At 38.0% G+C, this 19,073-nt stretch overlaps 2 pseudogenes; one reads left to right on the forward strand and one right to left on the reverse strand.

Moving 5' to 3' along the window:
• Positions 14,018-15,930, forward strand: LOC109129478 (annotated as a pseudogene).
• LOC104750316 lies at positions 16,139-19,067 on the reverse strand (annotated as a pseudogene).

A 19,073-nucleotide genomic window follows, 5' to 3' on the forward strand; every position in this document is an offset into this window, starting at 1 on the left:
TTGGTTGATTCAAGCATCTCATCTACACCTCTCGGTGGTAAAACACCTTAGATCTAATCTCACCCTCTCGGTTTGTTGACAGCATTAAGAACACCAATCTAGAAGGAAAAACATATTCAATCAACTAAGACATCCTAACCGATCAAGAACACAAAATCATCTATCTCATCCCTATAAACTTTACTTCACTACTCGAAAATCATAGCAAGAAACAAAACAACAAATATGAAGGAAAATTGCATTATATTAAACAATAAAGTAGAGGGATAAGATTACAAGAAAGAAATCTAAAGAAAATGATTAAAAATTATGAAATAAAATCCAAAACAAAAGGGAAAAGTGTTTGAGTCGCTCAGTTCTCTCACAGAAGCTCTCGCTCTCTTTTTTTAGGGTCTACGGCGTGCTCCTTTGCGAGGAAGAGGAGGAGGGGTTTATATATGGAAACCCCTTTGACCTAGCTTCCCAGTCCTGCCCGAGGGTCTACACGATGTGGTACACGAGGATGTGGTTGAGTTCGTCCTTGGCTAGATCCTCGGGTTGTTCTTCATGCTCTTGGATCCTCCTCGATCGTGTTGGGATTCGGACTTTTTCTTCCAGCTCGATGGCTCCTTCAGGTACATGCTGGGGTTTGTCCTTGTTTTTTCCCATTTGAGGCTCTTAAGCACCTATTTTCATCCAAAATATGCAAATGCAAAAATGCAACACCCTAAATGGCCTAAAACTGAATTCCTACAGTTAATGACCTAAAAATGCTAAGTTAAGGGTATGAACAATGCAAAATGTGGACAAAAAAGGATGCTAAAAGAATGTAAATTAGAGAGTTATCAGACCCCCAAACTTAAATCTTGCTAGTCCTCTAGCAAGGAAGTAGGAGGGTACGGTTTGAAAATGGGGACTTATAACCTTTATATGCTAAGCGAAGGATTCAAGCTATAGTCCTTGAAGATAGTTTCATGGTGCTAAGATCAATCAACATACTTACAAATATTTTTCTATGCTTATTACCATGCATCGATCTAGTTCAACCTTCATCTAAAAGTAAAGAACATCTCTTTCACATTCAATTAAGTGTTTGACGAATTCTTGCAAATGGAATGTGAATCAAGCTCAATCGGTTTCAAGGGTAAGGCTTTTTAGTAAGGTGGTTTCAAACAAATTCTTTGGGTGGTTTTCTCTCAAAAGAAGGAATACTAGACAATTGTGAAAATTATCTAAGATTGAGAACAATTTGGGCATACAAAGCTTAACTCTTGATAATTTACCCTTTTCTCATTCAGTTTCTTTTTTTTTTTTTTTTTTTATCAAACCCCTAGAATTATACTACCTACATCCTTGATTTTAACTCTTCTTTTTTTTTTTACTCTATAAGGTTTAAACTTTAAACTTCTAGCTCTCTTCTCTCTCTCCTTTTTTTTTTCTTTTCTTCCTTTGCTAAACTCCTAATATGTATATATGTTTTTTTTTTCTTTCTAGGAAACTATAGCAAACACGTTTTCTCTTATTATATTGTTTTTTACTTAGAGACTTAGAACTAATTGATTATAACCTTAGTGACTTCTCTTTTATATATATATATATATATATATATATATATATATATTCCTCAACCCAACCCCAAAAAAACATACTAACCACCTATCTTTCAAAACAGAATCTATTAGCTAGTTCAATTTCTAACTTAGCTAAATCAAGAGGCAGTTCTTTGTCATTTTCAATACTCTCAAGGTTTCACAACCTATAACACAATGAAAAAGGCCTCACTCAACAATTCACAACAAGGTTTGAAAGAAAGGTTTGGGTTCATGGGTAGGACAAATAAATCGGGTTAAACGAAAAAGATTGGTAAAATGGAGTGCTAACCCGAATTTAGAGTTACCATGAGCAAGTATTCAAGTTCCATAAGCAAGACAATTAAAGTTCAAATTAAATCCAATAATATAGAGATGTTCCAGAGTTCAAACAAGTGGAGGAAGCATTCAAAAGACACAAGGTTCTAAGCAAAGATTTTTCATTTTTTTTTTAAAGATTGATCTAGCAACAATGAACTGTGATTAAGGGCTATAGCTTCAATCCTAAGGTTTTATTTTAAACAAGGTAATTTTAATTATTTTCCCCAAAGATGCATATGCAACAATCCTATATGAAGCAAACTAGACTCAATCCTAATATGTAAATCCCACCTCTGTGTTCTCATTTGCCATGTATTTCTTCACTCTTTGCCCATTCACAGTAAATTCTGTTAGGTGCTTGAACTATTGGCGCGCTCACCAAAGCTTCCTTTATCTTGTTGAAGGCGTCTAAACAGTCCTTGTCGACAATAAACTCTGCTTCCTTGCAAAGGAGCCGCGTAAACGGTCGTGCGATCTTAGAGAAGTCTTTAATGAATCGCTTGTAGAACCCTGCATGCCCTAAAAAGCTTCTAACATCTCTCACCGATTTAGGAGGTTGCAGCTGAACCATTACTTAGATCTTAGCCTTGTCGACCTCTATCCCCTTTTCTGAGATCTTGTGCCCTAAAACTATTCCCTCCTGGACCATAAAGTGGCACTTTTCCCAGTTTAACACTAGGTTGGTTTCTTCACACATTTTCAGCACCTTGCAGAGGTTTGACAGACAGGATGTGGAAGAAGCTCCATATACTGAAAATTCATCCATAAAAACTTCCACCATTTATTCTATTAAATCCGAGAAGATGGATGTCATGCATCTTTGGAAAGTCGCGGGAGCGTTGCACAAACCGAAAGGCATCCTCTTATAGGCAAAGGTACCGTAAGGGCAGGTGAAGGTTGTCTTCTCCTAGTCAGCAGGGTGAATTAGAATTTGGAAAAATCCACTATACCCGTCAAGGAAACAGTAGTAAGGGTGGTCAGCCAGTCGTTCCAGCATTTGGTCGATAAAGGGCAGGGGGAAATGATCCTTCCTCGAGGTTGTGTTAAGCTTCCTATAGTCAATACACATTCGATGACCAGTTATCGTTCTTGTGGGAATTAGCTCGTCTTTCTCGTTTTTGATGACGGTGATTCCTCCTTTCTTCGGAACGTAGTGCGCCGGGGACACCCAAGTGCTATCAGAAATAGGGTAGATAACTCTAGCATCGAGCAGCTTCAGAATTTCCTTTTTTACCACTTCTTTCAGGTTCGGGTTCAGCCGACGCTGAGGTTCCACACTAGAGTTTGATTCGTCCTCTAGGTTTATCCAGTGGGTGCAAAGATCAGGGGATATACCCTTGATATCATCTAAAGTATAGCCTACTGCTCCCCTATAGTTTCTTAATTGAGTGCAAAGCAAATCCAATTCCTTTTCAGGCCGGCTAGAATTGACATTCACTGGATAGGTTGAATTAGGTCCTAAGAAAGCGTACCTTATCCCAAATGGTAGAGGTTTGAGTTCCACTTTTGGCGCTTTAGACTCGGACCAATCATCAGTGGTTTGGAGTTGCTGCTCGAGATTGTGTTTGATCATCCTACTCGATGGGGCAATCATGTTAGTGTCCGAGTGGGCTGGTATTGAGCAACTGCACGTAGGAGTTGATTACTGATATGTCCGAGCTTCTGTTGTCGAGCATCACTCCCTCTCTTTCAGCTTCCCTCATATCCTCACTTAGCTCAGGTTCGATGACCTCTCGATAAGTATCAAGCAGCTCCTTGTAGAGCTTCGTTTCTTGATGCACGAATCCGTCCTTACCATCATTTGTAAGTGCTGTTTGTAAACAATCCCTGGTTGCAATCTCCTCAAATGCCTCCTCACGCAGTTTTTCTAACTCCTCTATCCAGAAGGCTTGACCAGCTATAGTAGGTTTTTTCATAGTTTCCCGAATGTCAAACTGCATAGTGAGGTCTTCTCCGAGCTTCAGATCGATCTTCCCGTTTCTTACATCAATCATTGCCCATGCGGTGGCTAGGAATGGTCATCCTAAGATAAGCGGATCCTTTGGCTCCACATCCATTTCCAAAACCACGAAGTCGGTTGGTTCATCTACTAACCCTACCTTGACCGGCAAGTCTTCCTGAACTCCACTTGGCAACCTCGTAGTTCGATCTGCCAGAACCAGTTGGATGTCGGTAGGCTTGAATTTCTCGAATCCAAGACGTTTGGCTACAGTTAGTGGCATTAGGCTGACGGATGCCCCTAAATCGCAAAGGCATCTTCCGAACTTCAGTGGACGATCCCGGGTCGCTCAGTTTCTAAGGTGAAGCAGTCCTCTGGATTATGGCACTGCACTCATGATTGAGTATGACCATCCCTTGTACTTGTTTGATCCGCTCCATTACTGCATCCTTCAGGAATTTTGGGTAAGGAGGTATCAGGGTGAAAACATCCATTAGAGGCATGCGGAATTCAAGTTCTTGCATCTGTTTCTCAAACAGTGCTTTGTACTTCTCCAGAAGTTCCTTGCGAAATTGTCCAGGGAATGGTAATGGTGGCTTGTAGGGTGGAGGGATGAATCTTCTTTCTTTCTGTTTCTCTCCTCCCGGTTTGTCTGCAGGAGGCGGAGTTACTGGAGTGTCGACCCGATCATCTATCCGAGGAGTGTGGTCGGGTGCAGGGGCGGACTGTTCTGGAGAATGGGCTGGTGAGAGTGGAGGTGAGATATGGGATGTCAATCCATCTTGACTAGGTCTTTTCACCTCTAAGTGGGACATTTTCAGCTTTAAGTATTGAAGTAATGATGCCTCCAATGGTTAGGACTCCAGTTGAGCCCCTCTTGTGTAGCTTGCTGACCCAACTTCTGTAGTAGATAAATTGTTCAATGAGGACCATAGCTACGTTTGTTTCCACATTATTCCCAAGAATGATGGTCCCATCTCTTGCTGTTGTGATGATACTGTAAAGTGCTACATCTATCATCTTCAGCTCTCCCTCATTCAAATTGCAAGTATCCTTTCTACCAAAGAGGGTATTCGCCAAAGCCTTGTGGAAGTACCTTAGGATCGGGCTTCTAATCTTGGAAATCTTGGTGCTAGAGGAGGAGTATGGCCTATCTTCTCTTATGGTTTGCCATACAGATTGCAATTCTTCTTTTGGTATGACAATATTGTTGGCAGATCCCATGTCAAATCCAAAAAGTTCAGCAATCTCTGCAAAGGAAAGCTCATAGCTCCTGCCCTTGATTGAGAAAGTGATGTATCCAGGCTCTTCTTCTTGCTCCATTTGGTCTTCATAGCTATGCCTTTGGAGAGTTGCTAAGAATTCACAGCTCATCTCCCTGTAACCCTCCATGTGCATCTCCATGAATTTGGCTATGTTGCACTTGCTGAAAAGAAGCTCCACATCCTCAGCTATACCAAGTTCCAACATAGTCTCCTTGTGTGGATATTTTGTCCCTTGGAACTTAATGCTCATGAAGGCTTCATAGAGTTGGGTTGTGGAAAACTTCCCAGAATCTTCTTCTATCTCATCTTGATGTGGCTCCTCAGCTTGTGGTGGTTCTTCAGCTGGCCTCTTTTCTCTTGAAATGTTCCTCCTATGCTTAGAAAAATCAAACACCAATTCGCCCTCCTCCTCACTCATGACCCAGTCTTCTTCCTCAGGTTGATTCTGCCGCATTCTCCTACTCGACGAGACACTCGACCGACCACTCGACTGTTTGCGTGGTCAAGTTCCAGGTCGAGTGTCTTCCCCAGCTTCTCTTGGATTATAAGGCACCTTTTGGAGCTCAGGAAAGCTGGCAGCTACAAGCTTAGTGGCTGCTCGGCGAGCAGCAATTCTCTCTTGTGAAGTCATTTCAAAAGAAACTTGGAAGAACAAACTGAAAACTCAAAATTAATAGGTTAGTGAACCAACAAGATAGAAAGAAATGAGCTTTTAGCTAGCCTTGAAACATAGATAGCCTTGGCAGTGAACTCCCTTAGTTTTTGAATTGCTTTTCCAGGCAGTTGATTAGGCTTTGGACCTGAAGTAGAGGCCATATTGCTCTCCATGAATGTAACCTTTGAGTTAAGGCTTTCAAACTTGATGTTTAGGTCATTATAAGTGGAGTCTATTCTCTGGTTGATCGCAGCAAACGTCTTGGAGGTTTCCATCTGACCAGTGGCTTGGTTAAGCAACAGTTGCTGCATCAATGTTCTTAAGTCTGGTTCCTGGGCTTGGGTGGTCTGAAACCCTGGTGGGGGACACATTTGACCCTGGTAACCTTGGTTCTGTTTTTTAGGCACATAATTGTGCTGCAGTTGTGCTTGTTGTGGTGGATATACTTGGTCCTGTGGATTGGCCACATTTGTACTTCTATAAGACAGATTGTTGTTCTTGAACTGGTTATAGGGCTTGAAGCCTCCTTGGTTCTGGATGTAACATAGCTCAGCTACCTTATTCTCCCCATCTTGAATTGTTGTGTCCTCCTCAGCAAGAAAGTGAATATATTTCTGTTGACTGAGCAGAATCTTGTCTAACTTCTCATTCACAATTTTCAGATCCTTCTTGTATTTCTCATATGGGGCTGAATCCACAAATCTTACAGTTCTTTCATAGTCTTCATTATAGTTTCCATCTGACTGGGCCAAGTTTTCTACAAGTTCCCATCCTTCATCCACATGTTTGTTGAGAAAGTTCCCATTTGATGCAGTGTCCAGCAACATTCTGATCTTTGGTAGAACTCCTCTGTGTAGTGTGCTAAGTAGGGACTCATTGCTGAACCCATGGTGTGGACAATGAGTTTGATAACCCTTGAACCTTTCCCAAGCTTCACAGAAAGTTTCATTGTTCTTCTGCGCAAAATCAGAAATCTCATTCTTCAACCTTGTTGTCCTTTCATTGGAGAAGAACTTGGCTAAGAAGGCTTTCTTGCATCCATCCCAAGTGGTGATGGCTCCTTTTGGTAAGGTCTTCTCCCACAAGTGATCATTTTCTCCAAGTGAAAAAGAAAACAGTCTGAGCTTGAAACTGTCTTCACTTACACCATTGATCTTGGTTAGGCAACAGAGCCTGTCAAATTCATCAAGGTGGTCTAAAGGATCTTCCATTGGCAGACCAAGGAACTTGTTTGACTGAATCATTGTGACGAGCCCACTTTTGATTTCAAAATTATTGTTTGCCACTGCATGAGGAACTATTCCTGCTTTTTGTGTATGAGTATTTGGAGCATCTCCTGCTCCAATTTGTCTTGGTCTTTGCATAGGTAGATCCATCAGTAGTTCTTGCTCTTGTTCTTGAAGGATCCTGGTTTTCTGTTGTCGCAAGTCCCTTGGTAGGCGATTGATGTGATCTATATACTTCTGCAAGTTCTGATTCCCCTTTGATCTTGTCTGCATCAACTAACTCTACTAACTGCTCGGACTGACACTCGATCCTGTACTTGCTCGAGGGGCGTGGTCGATTGGCTAACTGACTAACTTGTACTCAATCACTGAGTCGAAGGTCACTTGATCGAGTGTATGCTCGAGTGGTGTACCTGAAACTCAAAATAACCAACCAAAACTGTGACAATGGTGAACGATTAGTAACAGACCTTAATCTTGGATCTATGTAAACCCTAAATGAAACAAATCAACACACTAGTGGCAACAGCGCCAATTGAAACTTATCTTTTTTTAGAATGATGTTGGGGTGGTAATACTTATTCAATGAATGTATGCAAACCAGCAAACAGAGACATAAGCAATGATATGATCAAGTGGAAGAGGTTTCAATTCTCTTATGCAGTTGTAGTATAAGAGATGTCAATCCATAAAGTTTGTGATGTGCATGCAATCAAAGTATGAACAGTAATCCAAGTTAAGCCAAGTATGAAAGTGGTTTTGGTGAAACAGTTTGATGAAAATAATGTAAATGCAGAAAGTAAAGTAAAAGCAGAAGCAAAAATTAAAATGCAAGTAAATAAAGTAAGCAATGCTGAAATTAAACAAACATAAGTAAAAGCAGTAGATAAAACAGTAAAGGTGCAGAATTGAAATGGAACAGAAAATAAAGGAACAACCCGAAGGTGCTCGATCAAGCACTCGACCGTGTGACTGGTCGAGTGACTAGGTCGAGTGGATTTTGACGAAGAACATATGCAATCTTGACAAACTTAAACTGACACAAATGCAATGAAACAGGCTAATATGTGATAAGTAAACAATCAAATGACAAAAAAGGCTTCTAGAGATGGATTCATGGGCTAGTGTTCAGGCTGTGGCTATCTAAACTGGTCAACAAACCTCAATTAAACTTGAGCTATCTCTAGACAATGATCTTAATGACGCACTAATCCACTCTCATGATAGAAGTGATCAAGTTACAGTAACATCCTAACCCAACTCTCATTGGTGAAACCATACTGAACAGCATTAAGAACCAGACCATTACTTGTCAAAGAACACCTTGTGCAACCAATCTCTTGGGACAAGCATGATAATCTCCATTATTGGCTTTATCTAACAACCTAGACATTGGTGTGATGCTAAGAAGCTTAAGATCTGCTCTTACCCTCAGATATAAGAACAGCTTAGAGCACACCCAACCCAGAAGAGATATTTAAACAAGCAAGCTTGACCATTCCAGACTACCACAGCCCTAAACCAACCTAATCCATCTCCATAATCCTAACTCACTACTCAGATGAACAAAACATGATGATGATGAACATAAACCCAGGAAATGATGAAACTTGCATGATAAGCAAGATGAAATGATGAACAACAACTGAATATAAAGAAGCATGCTCAGATTCTCAATACACTGAAAGTTATGGAACTTACAAAGTATAAAAATCTGAGAGAAACAGTAAATAAAAGAAGCAAAGCTGTTAATAAATCCTAAAAACTCTTAAGGGGTAAGAACTAGGTTTTTTTGGTGGCTACAGAGACCTTTTTTGGCTAAAGAGGGTTTTTTTTTGCGGCCATGGGGTACAAAGAGTATATATAGAGGGGGAAGGAACCTGATTTGGCTACCAGACAAAATAGCAAGGCGGCTCGATGTACTCGAGCAGATGTGGTCGAGTGGTCGTGGTCGAGTGGTCATCCTTCTGCTTCCCACCGGTCGAGTCTTGAGTTTCACACGGTCGAGTGCTGTCATCCAAACGGTCGAGTGCTTCAGAGTCAGACGGTCAAGTGCTCCATGTTTTGTTGGTTTTCTCCTTGATTCATCTCCTATTTGCTCCATTGATTGTACTCTTCTCATCGCAGATGCTATTTCCGTGCTTCTTGAGTCCAAATCACTTGTTTAAACAAGAAACAATGCAAATGCAATGCAAATCCTACTCTAATGCACAAACAGTCCTTAAACTATATGAAAGTGACAAAATAGGCTGATAAAACATGTAAAATATGTAAATAAACAGTGGTTAAACAAGGTAAAATATATACATATCACTCGCTAACCACCCCTACTACTATTTCTTTGAAGGGTATAGTCGATTTTTCCAAATCCCTATACACCATGCCGACCAGGAGAAAACGACATTCACCTGCCCTTATGGTACCTTTGCCTACAAGAGGATGCCCTTCGGTCTGTGTAACGCTCCCGCAACTTTCCAAAGATGCATGACGTCCATCTTCTTGGATTTAATAGAAGAGAAGGTGGAGGTTTTCATGGATGACTTTTCAGTATATGGAGCCTCTTTCTCATCTTGTCTCTCAAACCTCTATAAGGTGCTCAAAAGGTGCGAAGAAACCAACCTAGTTTTGAATTGGGAAAAGTGCCACTTTATGGTTCAGGAAGAGATAGTCCTAGGCCACAAGATCTCAGAAAAGGGGATAGAGGTTGACAAAGCTAAGATAAAAGTGATGGTTCAACTGCAACCTCTTAAATCGGTGAAAGACGTTAGAAGCTTCCTAGGTCACGCAGGGTTCTACAGGCGATTTATTAAAGACTTCTCTAAGATCGCCCGAACGTTACACGACTCCTTTGCAAAGAAGCAGTATTTATTGTCGACAAGGATTGTTTGGATGCCTTCAACAAGATAAAGGAAGCTTTGGTGAGTGCACCAATAGTTCAAGCCCCTAACTGGGACCATCCTTTCGAAATCATGTGTGACGCATCAGATTACGCTGTGGGGACGGTACTAGGCCAAAGGATAGATAAAAACCTCCATGTGATCTACTATGCCAGAAGAACCATGGATGATGCCCAGACAAGATATGCGACAACTGAATAGGAACTCCTTGTTGTGGTTTTTGCGTTTGAGAAATTCCGGAGTTACTTGATCGGATCGAAAGTGATTGTTTACACGGATCATGCTGCCCTACGGTACATTTACTCAAAAAAGGACACCAAACCTAGGCTCCTCAGATGGATACTTCTTCTGCAAGAATTCGACATAGAGATTCTGTACAAGAAAGGAATCGAGAACGGAGTGGCAGACCATTTGTCTAGAATAAGAAATGAGGATCCACTTCCAATAGATGACTCGATGCCCAAAGAGAAACTAATGCACATCGCCTTCTTGGAAGAAATGAGCCACAAGATAGGGAACACGATAGCTCACTCGATCCCCGAATCAACAGGGTTAATTGAATTCATGGCAATCAAGTCAGCTAAGCTACCTTGGTACTCTGATTTCGTGAACTACATGGTTTGCGGCGAAATTCCTAAGGAATATGATGCTCACAAAAAGAAGAAGTTCTTCAGGGACATCAATAGTTATTACTAGGATGAGCCCTATCTGTACAAAAAAGGGCAGATGGCCTGTTCTGACGATGTATAGCAGAGGAAGAAGTCTGAGGGGTACTAGAGCACTGTCATGGGTCCACCTATGGAGGTCATTTCGCTACGTTCAAAACCGTCCAAAAGATACTTCAAGCTGGTCTCTGGTGGCCAACCATGTTCAAAGACGCACAGCTCTTCATAACCAAGTGCGATCCATGCCAGAAAATGGAGGAACGAGATGCCTCAACAGCCGATCTTAGAAGTCAAACTTTTCGATGTTTGGGGAATAGACTTCATGGGACCTTTCAACCCTCTCCCAAATGGAAATATGTACATCCTGGTATACGTCGACTATGTCTCAAAGTGGGTCGAAGCAATCGCCAGCCCGACAAATTATCACACGGTCGTATTGAAGATGTTCAAAAACATCATTTTCCCTAGATTTGGAATCCCAAGAGTAGTAATCAATGATGGAGGAACCCACTTCATTAACAGAGTTTTCGATGACTTGTTAAAGAAGCATGGGGTCAAGCATAAAGTCGCAACAGCTTACCACCCGCAAACCAGCGGACAAGTGGAGGTAAGCAATAAACATATCAAGGCGATATTGGCCAGGATCGTGGGAATCACAAAAAAGGATTGGGCATTCAAGCTAGATGATGCGTTATGGGCCTACAGGACAGCTTACAAAACACCGATTGGGCGAACTCCTTTCCAGCTTCTTTATGGAAAAAACTGTCACCTACCAGTCGAGGTAGAATACAAAGCAATTTGGGCAACCAAACTCCTGAATTTGGACATAAAGATTGCTCAAGAAAGAAGAGTAATGGATCTCCACGAACTCGATGAAATACAGTTAGAGGCTTATGATAATTCGAAGATCTACAAGGAGAGAACCAAAGCCTTTCATGAAAAAAATATATAATATAAGGATTTAAGAGCTGGAGACAAAATTATTCTGTTCAACTCGAAGCTTCGACTGTTCCCCGGGAAGCTCAAGTCGAGATGGTCAGGACCCTTCGAAATTAAAGAGGTTATGCCCTATGGAGCAGTGACTTTACTCGGGAAAGATGGGACTGAGTTTACCGTTAACGGACAAAGAGTGAAGAAATACATGGCAAATGAGAGCACAGAGTTGGGGACATCTCTGTATCTCACCGATACCGCACCAGTCTGATAAGAATCAAAAGTCAAGCTTAGCGACTATAAACAAGCTCTCTTGGGAGGAAGTCCCAACGGCAGTGGTGTTAATATAACTTACATTTCTACTTTTTAAGTCTTTTCTCTCCTCAGTGTTCTCAAGCTACGCGATGACATACCTGATCAATCCCTCGGATACTGGTCCGAGCAGATCGTCTGTGCGCATAACCGAGCTCTCTAATGAGCGAATCCCAAAGAGCATGGAGAAGACCACAACCTCCTTCTTCACCAACCCATGAGGTACCACTTTCATCCAAACCATTTTTAATACCATTGCACTTTATTTTGTTTCATTTTGTGTGATTCTCAGATTTTTTTTTTTCAGACTTTTATTAAGGGACTGTGTAATTTAAGCTTGGGGGAGGATCTGAGAATGTATATAACATTGTGTTTTATTTTCTTATTTCAAATTTTTGCATGCTAGTTTTGTTTATTTGAGTCTGCATCTATTTGCATAAAAAAAACCAAAAATTTTGAAAATTTTGAAAAATAAAAAAAAAACAAGATTGTTCATGTAGTTGCATCTCCATATTAGGATTGAGTCTAGATTGCTTCCCATAGAATTGTTGCATATGCATTTTAGGGGACAATGATTAAAACTACCTTGTTTACCGCGATAGACACACACCGTTTCTTGCATTTTTTGGGTTTAAAAACCTACGACCACAAAAAAGTTAGAATTTTGCCCTTTTATATCTATACCATCAAGCAATAATTGCTCAAAACTTTTTCTTTAAACAAAATTAACTCTCCAACCAACACCATTAATGGCGGATGGACATTACATGTTTTCGCTGTCTCCTCTTTTGTGTCTTAATTTTGTCCACCAACCAACCTCACCCTGTTTCCTTTCCGCCTCACCACCGTAACGAAAACCAAATTTCAAATCTAAAACCTAATACAGGTTTTGTCTCTTACCTTCCAACAAACACCCTTTTGTCTACATTAAATGCATGTCATGTCATATATGCCAAAATGTACGACCGAAAACAAGAGTTTCCCGCCATCTTTTTCTTCCTTGTTGCACTGAGGGCCAATTGGCCATTCAACACCATGCCACATTACAAGTTTGTGGCCTTTTCTTATATGTTCCGAAAATGTGGCATTGCAGAATTTTTTTTTAATAAAAAATGGCATTTTTGGCAAAATTCCCTAAAAAGATTCCTTGATATTACCACGTGTTTTCATCATCGTTTCTTTGAATTTTGTTTCGTTTCTCAATTTAATAATGCATACTACGCATCTTTGACTTTGAAGTGTTAACAAAGTTTCTTATGCTTAAAAACTAAGGGTTTTGGGATTAACAAATTTCTCACTGTGTTATTATTATTTCTATTAATTTGCAAGGACAGTTAGCATAAAAAAAAAAGTTGAATACACAAATGCAAGATAACAACAGAGATTATATAACGTCTTAAAAGAAAGTGGGATAAATTTTTTCATAAAATAGAAAAGTGATTAAGGAAAATATACATAAAATTATTAATTCTAAAAAATATAAATACTTACTTCTACATAAACATAGATTGTCTAATATTATTCATCTAACAAAATAATTTATTGAAAAATATTGTTTTCAACTTTGTTCTATTGGTCAAACTTTTTTAATTGGAAGAAAAATTTTCCTTATTTTTTTAAACCAAAATTTACTCCTACTTTCTACTTTTTTCAGTTTGGAATAGGTAAGATTAATATGTTGACAAAAAAAAATGGAAGATTAATATATGCATCTTCATTTTCTAGTACTGTATTTTAAAATTTATTGTAGTAATTTTAGATTGTTTTATTTAATTTATATTTTCATGTTTGAATTATTTGAGATTCATATATTACCATGCTTGTAATTTTCTATTATTTCATTAATTATGTCAAATTAATTTTCTTATAATTTCTCAACCTTGATTGGTTGGTCATAGACCTTTTTTTTGTACAAACATAATTGTTACTATTCGTTCAATCTCAAAAAGGAGATAAAGAGAAGAAGGTTATCAACGTAATGGTTGGATAAAATAGGCTAATGAAACATAAGCCTACAACAAACATAGATAGATTGGAAAAACATAAATCATTGTTGATAGATCCATAGGAGCTTGGAAACAGAGGCTACATCATGGTGTGTCAAAGAAACTTCCATGAAATACATTGGAAAATTTAACATTAGTTACTATCAAAAGATTTTGTGACGTTGCAAAAGGGTCTTTTGTTTCATTGGTTGCTGTAGCAAGCTTCTTTGAGATAGCTAAAAGATGTGAACATGTTCTCTCCACACAAGAGGAGGGCAGAGTCGAGGTTCTCTCTATGGTGGAGGAAATTTAACGCAAGATTATCTCTCCAAAGGAGGAAGGTGGGGGAGGTTGGACGCAAAGTAATCTCCCCAAGAGAGGAATGCGGAGCTAAGGTTCTCTCCATGGTGGAGGAGGTTGGACGCAAGGTTCTCTCCAAAAGGGAGGAGGGCATAACCGAGGTTCTCTCCATGGTTAGTCATACACTATTGTGATGTAATTTATTTATTATTCAAAATATTTTTTGAGCCAACAATTTTAGTGATTAAGAAACTATTCAAAAGTGAAAGTAAAAAGACATATAATAGTTGGCTTAATTTATTCATATAGACATTTTCTATTTGGTGGTAAATAATATATTTGTAAAATACAGTATACCTATGTGTAAAAAATACACTTTTAATGGCAACATACATAAAAGATTTATATATTGATATAAATCAGTGTATTATTGCAAAAATAAAGTTATAAACAATATGCAATAAATTTTAATATATTTTTATTAAATTTAATTTTATTTATAAAAGTTTAAACCTGCACATCTAGCGGGTCCTTATCAAGTCAAATATAAAGATAAGCGATAAGTCAAACATAAATTTTAAAAAAAATAACTGTGTAATAGAATTCTTTTTTTGGAAAATAATAACATTTACTTAATATACATCAAAATTTGGATATTTAATTTCATAAAAAATTTGGTTGAAATGCATAATTATAGAAAACAAATAAATATTTAAAATATTTAAAGTTGAAAAATAAAAAATAGCTTAACTTGATATCTTTTAAAGAATATGATATTCACCATATCAAAAATTTATAAATATACTAATTTCATAGTATTTCAAATATATTTACAATATTTTACTTGATTGAAAATTATCTATAATATTTTTATTTGATTGAAGAGGATTTTATATATATTAATAATTTGGTCATATGATGGTATGAGTTATGGTAGACGAGTTGAATATATAGTGGGAAATTGATTAAATAAGGTTTGATACCTCTAAATATTTTCAAATTTGATTAATTTTTTTATTTTTGATTATATTACGCCATAAATTCAGCCATGTTAATGGTAATTTTTAGTTTTATTTTGTACATGTATGAATTTGTGAGATGTTTTTGATTTTCTTCTATTAATTCTATAATATGGATATTTTTCTCCTGTTTTTTTATTGTTTTTCTTTTTTGGGAATGTGAATAGATTAGAAAATTAATTGTATAGGAGAACTTTTCAAAAAGTAAAATACGGATTCGATCGATTTATGTAGACTTGAGTCCATCTTTCTCTTTTACTATTTCTTTTCCCTAATTAATAGCAACATCTAATTTTATCATGTATGGAGCATATTTATTGCGAGTGTTGTTGACCATAAAAAAAAGGAAAGAGACGACTGGTTATCATTTTATGAGTCTTGAAATGTGGTGTCTTGTTTATGGTTTCTTGTTTCTCACATTCCTCGTTCTCAGCCATGTTAGAGGTAATATTTTAGTTTTATTTCGCATTATCAATTGTTTATCTTAATACAGTTTTGTAATCTGATGATATATTTGTCGTTGGTATATATATAATAACAAAAATAGAGGTGGAATCCAAAACAAAGTGGGGATGTGACATGAACAGAAAATTTCCTGGAACATGTGGAACAAATGGGAAGAATCAATGCATAAGTGACATCAAAAAAATACCTGGTGCCCCGAAAGATCTTGTCGCACGTTGCGAATGCTCTGCCGCTTTTGTCTGGAAGGGTAAACCTGCCGAGCGTTTATGTAAATGTCAATATGATTGTTAAGAAGTTTTTACTATAAATATTACCATAACCACAAAAAAATCTCTTTACTAATAAAAATAAGTGAGAGGCTACAAAGAGATTTTGGTGTTTTTGGTGTCCAGTTTAATATTTTTCATTGCAGAATACTTTTAATTAGTTTGTTTGTTTTTTTTTTTTAACAACACATGATGAATGTTACTACAATTCTCGTTCAACTCCTAGCGTCTATTTTTCAGATCGTTATATTGTATGGTAAGATCTTAGCAGTTCGAATTAAAGCTTTAAACTTTCTTTGAAAATTTTGATCTACTACTCGGTTAAAAATCACAAATATCCACGTACAGGACATTCTTCCCAATGTTTAGTCTATCGCACAACACTAAAAAGTTAGCCAGAAGAAGAAGAATCAAATTTCGACCTTCGAAACAAACAAAAGATATATATATATGTGAATTTTGGGGTCTTCCAGCAAAGTTGCAATATCTCATCTTCTCATGTTTAGATTGTCTCTGCTTCTGTCCGTGTTACTCTTTTTCAAGCATCACATAAAAAACACAACTGCTTTTGAAGTGGAAGATGTCACTATTTGTGCCATCGATGATCGATCAAGCAGCTTCATAGAAGAGAATCTCTGGCCGAACCCTTCTTTCTCCACAGATTCTGACCACACTCTTCCAGTTACCAACACCCTATGCCATCACCACACATATCAATAGTGTCTCACCTATTTAAGTTCAAAACTCAACTCATAAGAGACAAAAGACAATTGTTTCGTCTTACCTCTTCTGCTAAAGTTCCATGTCTGAGACTGACCCATCGGTTACGTTTATAAGCCATGCAGATGTATTTTCCTTCTTCACCATAACCAATCTGCATTTTCCATATTCCGAGACTGTAACAGAGAAAAGATACAGAAGAACAATAGCACAAATACTTCTGACCCCTTTAAAGATTTTACCATTGACACAAGCCGATACTTAGTCTTTGGTTCTTCTAACCCTTCGTATAGCCTGCTGATATCTATCTCCCAGTCCAGAGCATTTGTTGTTTCAGATATTTCTGTTTCCGTTTCAGTCTTCTCCCATTCCAACACTAATTTTGCAAACACACAAAAACAGTAACACCGTTTAATCATACCACAGTAAATGAAATGAGCAGATAAGGTCACTATCATCGTCAAAACTTTACCAACTGTGAAGATAGGCGGGCATCTGCTTATAGTGTGGTGAATAAAGTTTGTCTTTCCACAGCCTCCTGTTTTAACATCACATATCATTTCATCTTCCATGCGGATCACTTTAAGGATGTCCTCAAACTTCATATTCCCAAAAGCACACTGCAGAGATATATCATCACAGAACAGCTTTTAAGGAGTAGTACCAGTTTTTGTAGGAAAGACAGATGGAAATAAATGAACATACCTTTATGTTTCTTACAGAATTTGCAACCATTACAATTCCATAAGAACTTTGCTCTGGATAATTTGGCTCCCTTCTGCACCTTTTACAGCTTATTCTTTCATATTCCTCCAACGTAAAAAGACGAGTTACCAAGCTTTCTCTTTCTGGACTTTTCCACCAATGCCAAAACTCAAGGATCGCGACGACTACCTCAGCAGCATCACTTCACTGAAAAGTGTGAAAAAATAACAGAATGACATTTAAAAAAACAGTGAGAAAGTTTTAGAAGCCTATATTTATCCGCACAAACCAGGGAATGAACTTCTTCTAAGGAAGCAAGTAAGTTGCTCAGTAGGTAACTGTAGAGTCCATCTTCTTTTATCTGCTCCGAGACAACAGCAGAAAAGAAATCTTTTAGTGCACAAGGAACTTGTTCTTCCAGGTTGCAATGAAATGGTTGCCGATTGTACACCAAATCCTCTCGAAGAACCTTAATGTTCAAGAGTGCCTGCAGTATCATAATTTGTTAAAGGAAGTAAGTAAACAAATACTATATATTGTATGATAACAACGAATGAGCTGAATCAGAGAGCTCAATTTTTTGAATCTTATCGTTGTTGGTGTCTGCATTACCTTCAGCGTCATGTCAAGAGCTGAATTGTATCTAGTTGCTTCTTCATGTGCTGAGTCCAAATTTCCCGACAGTAAATCTTCTCCAGGCACGTTTTGCTTATCTTGAAGATGGCAAATGAAAGAATAAGAAACTATGCTCTCAAAAACAAGAGATTTCAAAATATTCATCAACTGAGAAATAACCTTTAGTAGCTTCCTCATGACTTTCAGTGTTGGATGAAGTTTCCAATCGACCCCTTTCACTTGAAAGAGTATCTTCTAGTTCTATAGAATCTTTCGTTGTTTTTGGTGATAAAGAAGTAACTTCCGGTTCAAGGTTGAGAGAAGATTCGCTGGACATATGTAAAGATCATGTTTTGCTCAGAGAAAACCTACAAAGAATTTACAACTTGCGAAACGAGTCTTGAAAAAATCAAAGTTCTCATCTAAAGGAGTGTGACTTACTGTTCAACATTCTGATCAAAATTTCTAGACATGCTCGCTAAAGTTCTCTGTTACACCATGAAGGAGAAGGACATTAAATCTTACAACTGAGTAATTAAAAAATTCATGCAAGCAAATAGAGAATTTAGATTTTAGCGACCTTTTTGCTTTTATTCTTCTTGTTGTTTGACTCTGACTTCTTCCCCTTCTCTTGTTCGGCTTGTGCTGCTCGTAACTTGCTTTTGGCATCCATATCTACAACTCCATCCAATTCATCCTAGACGAAGAGACAGAATTATAATATTAGGTACCTGTCAAAGAAAATATTAGAGGGAATATGACAGTTGTATAAATCAAAGTTACAAACCAACCCGCAGGAAACGTTTCAACAGGTGAAGGATATAAGAGCGGTAGTCAAAAGCAGAAAGCCTAACAAGGTCGTTTAGCAAATTGATCCTCGAATTTTCAACCAGTAAAATCTTTGTATCAGCTACAGGAACCTGCAAGTTAATATATACTTTACGGTGACAACTTATGTTATTCTGTTGTAAAATTATAACTTAGATCAAGAATCAGGACTGAACCTTGTTGGTGACCACTGATTTCAGAAGGTCTATGGACTTCAACACTATATCATCATTGAGATTTTTATGCCCATGTATGAGAGTCAGGCAATCTTCTAGATCGGGGAAATCAAATGTCGGATGTGATGCTCCTTCGAGAACATCTCGTACTGCACATAAGTACAGTTTTGTGGTGTGAGAATCTCCGGCGTCTATCATAAGACGCTCGTCACA

The sequence above is a fragment of the Camelina sativa genome, chromosome 16 (assembly GCF_000633955.1).
Source record: "Camelina sativa cultivar DH55 chromosome 16, Cs, whole genome shotgun sequence".
NCBI classification, from domain to species: domain Eukaryota; kingdom Viridiplantae; phylum Streptophyta; class Magnoliopsida; order Brassicales; family Brassicaceae; genus Camelina; species Camelina sativa.